The following is a 9,494-nucleotide window of genomic DNA, read 5'->3' on the forward strand; positions in this document are numbered from 1 at the left end:
AAATCACCGGAATAGTCATGCTGATAATGGCATCGTCAGCACTAAACATCTTCGTCGCCATTTCAAAACTGTGCAGAAGGGTGCATAGGTCCCTGATCTGAGACCACTCCTCCAGCGTGATTTGCCCCACCTCTGAATCTCGTTGGCCCAGGCTATACGTCAGAACGTATTGCACCAGGGCTTGTCGGTGCTGCCACAGTCGCTGCAACATGTGCAGAGTTGAATTCCACCGGGTAGGCACATCGCATTTTAGCCGGTGAAGTGGCAGGCCCAACGACTTCTGTAGAGATGTAAGTCGCTGAGCTGCGGGATGCGAACGGCGGAAGTGAGCACACAGCGACCGTGCCCTCTGCAGAAGGCCATCTAGTCTGGGATAGTGGGCTAAAAATTGCTGGACAACCAGGTTCAACACGTGAGCCATACAAGGCACGTGTGTGACATTGCCCCGGTGAAGGGCCGCACACAGGTTTGCAGCATTGTCGCACACGGCCTTCCCTGGTTTCAGGTCCAGTGGAGACAACCATTCATGAAATTGGTTCTCCAGAGCTGACCACAACTCCTCAGCTGTGTGACTCACATTTCGCAGACATTTCAATGTAAAAACCGCCTGATGACGTTGAGCCCTACTGCCAGCATAGTAAGGAGGTGTGCAGGATCCCTTCTGCGCAGTTAGAAAGCTTGTGGCATGACCAGACAGGCTTTGGGTGCAGGTGGAAGTCCGAGAGGAGGTTGAGGAGGCAGAAGCAGTGGAGGAAAAATGACATAAAGAGGATTGACGCACAACTCGTGGGGACGGCAAGACTTGGACAGCAGCCCCTTGTCCTGCTGTCACCATAGTTACCCAGTGCCCAGTCAGCGACATGTAACGCCCCTGTCCATGCCTACTCGTCCAAGTGTCTGTGGTGAAATGCACCCTGTCACACACAGAGTTTCTCAAAGAAGCGGTGATGTTGTGTGCGACATGCTGGTGGAGCGCAGGCACACCTTTCTTTGAGAAGTAGTGCCGACTGGGCATCTGGTACTGGGGCACTGCGACGGACATAAGGTCTCGAAAATCCTCTGTGTCCACCAGGCGGAAAGGCAGCATTTCTGTAGCCAAGAGCTTGCAGATGGTGAAATTCAACCTCTTAGCTTTCTCATGGCTAGGAGGAAATGGTCTTTTACTTGTCCACATCTGAGGGACCGAGGGCTGGCTATTGTGCTTAGACGGGGTTGATAAGGGTGTCCCCGGCAAACTGCCGGTCTGTGAGGAAGATGCAGGCGGACATGTTAGGTTGCCTTGATCCAAAGGTGGTGCTATCGATGTCGGACAGCGCTCAAGACCAGCTGGTGTTACCACCTCCAAAGAAAATGATGACCTGCCAATCACGCTGGCTGTTGCGGGTAAAGAGGTGGCAGGTCTGCGCCCCAAAACAGGTGTGACTGCTGTCCCCCCAGTCACAGAGGATGAAGAGGCCGCGGATGCACAAGATATGGCAGACGGTGGTTGGCCCGGCCGGCTAGACCGCATTGTAGCACACTGAGCTTCCCACTGCAACTTATGCTTCATGTCCATGTGCCGGTTCATGCATGAAGTACTCAAACTATGTATTTTTTGGCCTCTACTTAGCTTTTGCTGACAAATGTTACAGATAACACGAGTTGGGTCATCTTTATCGATCTGAAAAAATGCCCAGGCTATGCAAGGCTTAGCACCCATGCGACCTGAAGAGCCACCACGACTTGTGGTGAGAGGCAGAGTTGTGTTTGAGGATGCAGTTGTTGACGTGCTTCCAGTACTACGTCTCTGTCCAGGAAGGCGCAACCTGACCTCGTCGTCACTAGCATCTTCCTCCACCTCCTCTGCTGACCTCATCTCTTGGCTGACTGTGGGTTGACAGTAAGTGGGATCTCCGACCTCATCATCATCACCCTGTGCGTTATCACACCCGTCGTCCTCAGAGCCAACCTGTTCCTGCCCTGACAAAAAACTAAAGTTGTCGCTCCAATCAGGTATTTGAGTCTTATCATCGTCTTCCTCATTGTCTCCACCAACAGGAGTTACAGTTTGGGAATGAGGGTCTACATTATGGTCAGAACCTTCTGCGTCTGGTCCTGGATCCGACTCATAAAGATTCTGGGCATCAGTGCAGATCATTTCCTCGTCTGGATTCACAGAAGCGCTGGAGTCGACCTCTGATTCCCAGGCTATAGTATGAGTAAACAGCTCTGCAGACTCAACCATCTGTTCTACCTCATACTCAGACGGGCAGCTGGAGATTTGGGAGCTGTGAGGAAGCAAGTGCGATTTGGGTGACACCTTTGAGGACTGGAGTATTTGTGATGTTGAAGTTGATGTGGAGGAGAGCCCACTTAAAGGAGCACTTGATATCCGTTGAAGCACCTGCTGTTTTTGTGCCTCATCTGGAATTTGTAGCGATTGGCGTGGCCGTAAGAAAGGGATCTTATCACATTGTCCGCTAAAAGAAGTAGACATTTTAGTTTGGCTGGAAGATGGTCTTTCTTCTGCACCTACCCCACGGACACAACCTTTTTTCCCCTTCCCAACACGCCTATTCCCCTTTCCACCAGCAGCAGGCCTTTTTCCACTCATTTTGGTGGTTAACTAATTCACAACTCTGGAGTTGTTTGCACAAAAAAACAATGGATGGTAACCGAGCAGAGCTGAGTGGCCAAACTGTGGTATTAGGCCAAAACTATTGGCTGGGTTAGATGCAGAAAAAAATTATTTTTAATTTGCAACCTGATGGAGGTCAGTATAGATGGACTAATAGACCAAGTCCCACACACCGCTAGAAGCCCAAATATTTTTTCAGAGCTAGATGCAGAAATTTTTTTTATTCAATTTGCAACCTGATGGAGGTCAGTATAGATGGACTAATAGACCAAGTCCCACACACTGCTAGAAGCCCAAATATTTTTTCAGAGCTAGATGCAGAAAAAAAATATTTTTAATTTGCAACCTGATGGAGGTCAGTATAGATGGACTAATAGACCAAGTCCCACACACTGCTAGAAGCCCAAATATTTTTTCAGAGCTAGATGCAGAAAAAAATTATTTTTAATTTGCAACCTGATGGAGGTCAGTATAGATGGACTAATGGACCAAGTCCCACACACCGCTAGAAGCCCAAATATTTTTTCAGAGCTAGATGCAGAAAAAAATTATATTCAATTTGCACCCTGCTGGAGGTCAGTATAGAAGGACTAATAGAACAAGTCCCACACACTGCTAGAAGCCCAAATATTTTTTCAGAGCTAAATGAAGAAAAAAATTATTTTTAATTTGCAACCTGATGGAGGTCAGTATAGATGGACTAATAGACCATGTCCCACACACTGCTAGAAGCCCAAATATTTTTTCAGAGCTAGATGCAGAAAAAAATTATATTCAGTTTGCAACCTGATGGAGGTCAGTATAGATGGACTAATAGAATGATGCTATGCCCAAAAGATTTTACTTCACTAGGTGCAGTAAAAAAATTGGTATTCTATACACAGGTGGTATATCTTGCAACACAGATAGGCTACTCCACTGACTAACACACTCTGCAATAGGCCAAAAAGGATTAGCTTTGCTAGATTCAGCCAAATGCTGTGAAAAAAACTTGCACAGCACTGGCACAGACCTGCCTGGCAAAAACTGATAGGAACTGATGTAACCTAGTCCTGAAAAGGACTCCAATTACAATTAGTCTTTACTCCCACAATCTATCTATTTAAGAGCACAGACCTGCCTGATAAAAGTCGTAGGAAATGCTGTAACCTAGTCCTTAAAAGGACTGCAATCACAACTATTCCCTACTCCCAAGCTATCTGTAGATTTGTGCAAAAATTGGCTTGAAATTAACAAGGTATAGCGCACACAGCAACAGCGGTGCCGTCTAACACGCAGCTGCAGCAGTGAGAAAATGGTGGCGACGGGGAAAATGGCTTGGTCTTATAGGGCAAGGACATGTGACATACACTGCCAATCACACATGCCCTTGCTTGTGTGAAAAAAAGCACTTTGCTCCGTGTGTGCGCTGCTGATAGGCTGACAGATTGCACCTCCCCACTGCAAATGCGGGAAAGAGAAAAAAAAATGGAGATCTTCATTGTTCCTGCAGAGATCCATCCCCTGCCCCTCCCCCCGCCCCGCTGTACACTCAAACTGCGTATTAACATTAATTTTCATCATTACTGAGAAAAAATCCAGTTATGATTTTGGTGCACGAACAGTTATCGAACATAACCTCGAACAGCCGAATTTTTCTCAAATTGTTCGTGTTCGCCGACCGGCTCGAACACCGCCCAAAACAGCTCGAATTTGAGATTGGCGAACAGTTCGAGTAGAACAACGCTCATCTCTAATTATGAGGAAACTTACATTCCATGCAAAGTGTCCTTCTGTATTTTCAGAGGAGGTTTTGGATTTGCAGCTTCCTTAGCTTTTTGTTTCTTCAACATCTTAAATAGATTCTGTAGTGTGGTCCAAAGTGCCCAGTTTTTGCCTAGTAATTTAGGGCTGCCAACATTTACATGGTATGGTCTTTGCTTACAGGGGGGGCATTGCTTACAGGGTAATTATACAGAACAGCCTAAAGACACCCCCCCATGGAGTCCTGTGAGTAATGCCCCCTTGGTAAAAACAATAAGGAGCAACATGAATAAAATAAGAGCAAAAACTGTAAATTTTTGACCTGGTGATAGGTCCATGCTGTTTTCCTTCTTTCTCTTTCATTTTTTGATCCCTTTCTTTCTAACAGCTATATCTTGAGCTGACATAGTCAAATAAGGGGTTATTATTTTCAGGACAAGTTACATTTTAAAATAACAGTATTTCATTTTACATATAATATATTGAAAAATAGAAAACAAATATTTGTGGGACAGAGTAGAAAATGAGTGATTTCATTTTCAGAGCTAATTCTAATAGCCACAATTTAGGCCAGTTTTCGTTTTATTGCGTAGTTGATATCTGTGTATGGAGCTTCTGAGCCCTCTCCATATACCTCTCCATTGCTCCACAAGTAGGATATTTTTTTTCATGGCTACTTGGATTGGGTGTTTAAATGAAGCAAAAAAGTTACTCTATTGAAGACTATAGTAAAATATTGCACAACACAGTATGGTGTTTTTTTAACATTTTAAGGAAAATATAATTTTTTTTAGACCACAGCAAGGAAATTACAACCCCTGGCAAAAATTATGGATTCACCGGGCTCGGAGGATGTTCATTCTGTTGTTTAATATTGTTGAAAAAAAGCAGATCACAGACATGGCACAAAACTAAACTAATTTCAAATGGCAACTTTATGGCTTTAAGAAACACTAACAGAAATCACGAAAAAAATGTGGTACTCAGTAAGGGTAATTTTTTTCAGACCAAGCAGAGGGAAAAAATTATGGAATCACTCAATTCTGAGGAAAAAATTATGGAATCATGAAAAACAAACACACAAAAGAACACTCCAATACATCACTAGTATTTTGTTGCACCACCTCTGGCTTTAATAACAGCTTGCAGTCTCTGAGGCATGGACTTAATGAGTGACAAACAGTACTCTTCATCAATCTGGCTCCAACTTTCTCTGATTGCTGTTGCCAGATCAGCTTTGCAGGTTGGAGCCTTGTCATGGACCATTTTCTTCAACTTCCACCAAAGATTTTCAATTGGATTGAGATCCGGACTATTTGCATTGACCTTATGTGTCTTCTTTCAAGGAATGTTTTCACAGTTTTTGCTATATAGCAGAATGCATTATCATCTTGAAAAATGATGTCATCATCCCAAAACATCCTTTCAATTGATGGGATAAGAAAACTGTCCAAAATATCAATGTAAACTTGGGCATTTATTGAAGATGTAATGACAGCCATCTCCCCTGTGCCCTTATCTGACATGCAGCCCCATATCATCAATGACTGTGGAAATTTGCATGTTCTCTTCATGCAGTCATCTTTATAAATCTCATTGGAACAGCACCAAACAAAAGTTCCAGCATCATCACCTTGCCCAATGCAGATTTGCGATTCATCACTGAATATGACTTTCATCGTTCAGCTATGTACCTGAGGAAGTGGACGGGAGCTCCACGAAACACGTAGTAATCATAGCTTTCAGAAATAAACTATAAGATTGTTAAATATATACAATCTCTTGTCAAATTTCTTCACTACGGAGGAGCACGTTTTTTATTCCCGGCACAAACTTCATCCTTTCACAGACATGACTTTCATCCAATCATCCACAGTCCACGATTTGCTTTTCCTTAGCCCATTGTAACCTTGTTTTTTTTCCAGTTTAGGTGTTAATGATGGCTTATGTTTAGCTTTTCTGTATGTAAATCCCATTTCCTTTAGGTGGTTTCTTACAGTTCGGTCACAGACATTGACTCCAGTTTCCTCCCATTCGTTCCTCATTTGTTTTGTTGTGCATTTCCTGTTTTGGAGACATATTGCTTTAAGTTTTCGGTCTCGACGCTTTGATGTCTTCCTTGGTCTACTAGTTTTTTTGCCTTTAACAACCTTCCCATGTTGTTTGTATTTGGTCCAGATTTTAGACACAGCTGACTGTGAACAACATCTTTTGCAATATTGCGTGATGAATTACCTTCTTTTAAGATTTTGATAATTCTCTCCTTTGTTTCAATTGACATCTCTCGTGTTGGAGCCATGATTCATGTCAGTGCACTTGGTGCAACAGCTCTCCAAGGTGTGATCACTTCTTTTTAGATGCTGACTAACGAGCAGATCTAATTTGATGCAGGTGTTAGTTTTGGAAATGAAAATTTACAGGGTGATTCCATAATTTTTTCCTCAGAATTTAGTGATTCCATAATTTTTTTTCCCTCTGCTTGGTCTGAAAAAAATTACCCCTTCTGAATACCACATTTTTAATCATGATTTCTTTTAGTGTTTCTTAAAGCCCTAAAGTTGCTGTTTGAAATTACTTTAGTTTTGTGCCATGTCTGTGATCTGCTTTTTTTCAACAGCATTAAGCAACTGAATGAACATCTTCTGAGCCCAGTGATTCCATATTTTTGCCAGGGGTTGTATATGTACTCAATGTCACAAAAACAACCTCAAAGATGCATGTAATAATGGAACGAATGTGGTTTTTTTAACCGCATTTTAAAAAGCAGAAAAACTCTGTGAGGGAGAAAATAATTGCTTTGACTCAAAACTGCTTTAGTTCCATGAACTGAACCAATATACTGTTTGTTTCATAAAGCCATTTCTGATATTAGACACAAAGTAAAGCGAAGATAAAGTTTTACTGCAGGTGAATGCGGTATTTTCTGCTTGCTGGGAAAAAAAACCATTGACAATATTGTATATGTTTCTTTATAGAGAGAGAGCTATGCATGCTTTAGAACGTCTCTTGTAAAAAGCTTTCTCTACCAAATTTGGATATTGCTTTGTATTGCAAGGAGACTAACAAATGCAAAATATTCCTCCTTCAACTAGTTATGACGATTTGATTTATTCCCACAAGTTGAAGAGAGTTAAGGATTCGTATGAAAACAACACTCCAAGAAAATTTATAGACTATGTTGCTCTTAGGGCAGGACCTGTAGGGTCAAATAGAGCAAAATGTACTGTAGGAGGGACACAGTCACAATCTCCACCTTACCAGACCCACAAGTCAAAGCAAGAATAAGCATATAGAGTGGATATTAAACTTAACTTTAGTCAGAAAGCTGACTCTAGTCAGAGAAAATGGCAAATAGCATCAGCAAATATCCATATAAGTGAAAAGCATGCTAATTAAAAAACAGACCACATCGTCTGAAAAACAGTCCTTATTATGATGGAAAAAGAGAAGGAACAGTCTCACCAATTACGTAGTTCTCTGGGCACCCACTGTGTCCTTCTCCAAACTGCCCTTCACAATGAGTTGTGGTGGTAAACTGTCCCTGTGAGCCCCTATTGTCTGGAACTTACCCTGGAACCCCCAGACTCCCGCCCTTACAAGGGCAGTCCACAGCTGGCCCTGTTATAGCGAAACAGCTTTCTGATCCCATACAGGGACATAAGCAAAATGTTTGTGGTTTATGTATATGTCATGTGTATTGTTTACAAATGTTTTAGGATTGCCAGGTTTTTAACTTATATGAAGTAAAAGTTAAGCAGGACCGGTAGGGGCAGAACGTGACCTCAGTCTTATAATCACTTAGACTGGATCCACATATGACCGTTTCTTAAGGCTCAGTTTTTTAAGCCTGATACATCTCAAACCAGATCGATCACTACTGATGCAAAATGTATCAGTCTTAATCAGGGTTTTTAGCCATTTCCCCTAGCCCTGATCAGGGGCCAAATCACAATGTTACATGTAATGTTGATACTTGGCCTCCGTAATGGCACCTGCACCAATAATTCCTTTGCGAATCATGAGATCAGTTCTTCCCATCTGATTCCATTTGACGTTCTGGTAAAAGACGGAATAGAAATGATGATGCATATCTAAGTATATGTGATGCTAGTCTAAGCCATGCCGCACACTCCCACTGCAATACCTAAACTATCTGTAACACTATATATATATATATATATATATACATATATATATATTAATTTTAACATTGAGAGATAGAATATCCCAAAAAATCAAGAAAATCACATTGTGAAACTTAGATACATTTATTTCCATTTTGCAGTGAGAAATAAGTATTTGATCCCCTACAAACTATTATAAGTTCTGACTCCTACAGACCAGTAAGACGCTCCTAATCAACTCATTACCTGCATTAAAGACAGCTGTCTTACATAGTCACCGGTATAAAAGACTCCTGTCCACAGACTCAATTAATCCGTCAGACTCTAACCCCTACAACCTCTAAGAACATAGACTTGCACAAAGCTGGAATGGGCTACAAAACCATAAATAAGACGCTGTTTGAGAAGGAGACAACTGTTGGGGCAATAGTAAGAAAATGGAAGAAATACAAAATGACTGTCAGTCGACATCGATCTGGGGCACCATGCAAAATCTCACCTCATTGTGTATCCTTGATCATGAGGAAGGTGTGAGATCAGCCTAAAACTACACAAAGGGAACTTGTTAATGATCTCAAGGCAGCTGGGACCACAGTCACCAAGAAAACCATTGGTAACACATTATGCCTTAAAGGTTTAAAATCCTGCAGTGCCCGCAAGGTCCCCCTGTTTATGAAGGCACATGTGCAGGCCCGTCTGAAGTTTGCCAATGAACACCTGGATGATTCTGTGAGTTATTGAGAGATGGTGCTGTGGTCAGATGAGATAAAAATTGAGCTCTTTGGCATTAACTCAACTCGCCGTGTTTGGAGGAAGAGAAATACTGCCTATGACTGAAAGAACACCATCCCCACTGTCAAGCATGAATGTGGAAACACTATGTTTTGGGGGTGTTTTTCTGCTAAGGGCACAGGACTACTTCACCGCATCAGTGGGAGAATGGATGGAGCCATGTACCGTAAAATCCTGAGTAACAACATCCTTCTCTCCACCAGGACATTAAAAATGGG

Source organism: Phyllobates terribilis, unplaced genomic scaffold, assembly GCF_046119375.1.
Source record: "Phyllobates terribilis strain yellow unplaced genomic scaffold, ASM4611937v1 Scaffold_9__5_contigs__length_417890890, whole genome shotgun sequence".
In the NCBI taxonomy this organism is placed as follows: Eukaryota; Metazoa; Chordata; class Amphibia; order Anura; family Dendrobatidae; genus Phyllobates; species Phyllobates terribilis.